Genomic DNA, 1,562 nt, shown 5'->3' with positions numbered 1-1,562 from the left:
CCTGATTTAGTGGCTTGACCACCTGAGCCAACTGCTGCTTTTAGTTGCCCGCCCTGCGTGCGGGAGGGGAGCTGAGGGGGACACGGTGCCATCCCGGAGGGGGTAGAGGCTGGTCCGGGGGCTTTCGGCTGCCCTGTGGGGCCCCGGTAAAGCTCCATCATCCTGTGGCGTTTGCCCAGTGGGGTGTCTCGAGGGTTCAGTGCAGAGCACCGGTCCTGGCAAGCCCCTCTTCCCCGGCCACCTCGCATGATGCTTGGCTGCGACCGTCGCTGCGTGGCCCCGGGTGCTGTGTCCGTCATCTCACCGCTGCTCTGTGACCCCCCAAATCTTGTACCGTTCGCGGTGCTGTTCTCCTCCTCTAGAGATAAAACCCGCTGGAGCCAAACCTGCCTCGCCGGAGAGTGGTCATTGCGCGTCGAGTCCTCGCAGGGAGGGAAGCGGGGGCAGACCTGGGGTGAGGATGGGGGGACAGTCCCCGCAAACAAAGCCAGATGGTTTGCCAGAGCCGGATTAATGCTGGGCCAGGAGTTTTCCCTGCTTCGTGCGTCCTCAAAGCCTGGGAGAGCGGGACCGCGGGCAGCCTCTCCCTGGCCAGGCCGCAGCGGGTGCAAGGTCAGCATCCCTCTGCGGGCAGACTTCGCAATCCCAGAGAAAAATTGCTTCTCCCTTGTTTTGGTTCCCACCTTCAAAGAAAGCGCAGAAGTGATTTATCAAGGCGATGTGTTTGTTTGTTAACGCAGTTTCTCAGGGCGGCTGCCAAGCGCGCCGGCTCCCGCGTGCAACGCTCGGGCTTGGCTGAGCTCCGCCGTGCTCGGCCGATGCCAGACGGCTATGCGTAGCCCCTTTCCCAGGCTGCTTTCCTCCTGGGGCTTTCGGCTGATGGTTCCGGCCTCTGGGACATCGCCAGCACCAGGATGCATCACAGCCTTTAAGGTCAAACGTGCAGTTATTTTTTGCTCCACACGGAGTTGTCCCCAAGTGACAATTTCCCCCTGATTTCAGTGCTTTTCCCCTAGCTGGCCACGTTACTTGTTTTAGGCTCTGGATGAAGATGATAATTATTGTACCTTCCCTGCCAGAGCTGGACAGATGGAGAAATAGTGTTTTCCTTGCTGATGGAGGGAGCATCGCTGCTCTTCCTGAGCGAGTATCTGCTCTGGGGACCCCAGGCAGAGACCTGGCTGCTCCTCCCAGAGCCGGTGGGCCCTTCCACCGTCCCGTGTGCCACTTTCGAGGAGTCCCATCTGGCTCCCAAGTGAGACCCACCCCCCCATCAGCCACGGACCCCTGGGCCGCGGTGGTCCCGCACGCCTGGCTCACCGTTGGCCTCCGAGAGTCCCCAAGGATGCTTTGAAAACGAGTCGTGCTGGATCCGTGCCTGCGGACAGACAGCTGCTGGCGTTCTTCCACGACTGGGAAACGTCGGCCCCGGCGCTCAATATCCCCCGCTGAGGCAGGTCAGGGTGAAAGCGGGTCACGGCGAAAAGCCCCGCGGTTGTACTGCAGCCCAGGTGGAGCTTCGTGCCCGGGCGCCGCTGGCAGGCCCCAGGTGTTCGGCTCCT

Source organism: Fulmarus glacialis, unplaced genomic scaffold (genome assembly GCF_000690835.1).
Source record: "Fulmarus glacialis isolate BGI_N327 unplaced genomic scaffold, ASM69083v1 scaffold19016, whole genome shotgun sequence".
NCBI classification, from domain to species: domain Eukaryota; kingdom Metazoa; phylum Chordata; class Aves; order Procellariiformes; family Procellariidae; genus Fulmarus; species Fulmarus glacialis.
Note: the sequence above shows the minus strand (reverse complement) of the source record.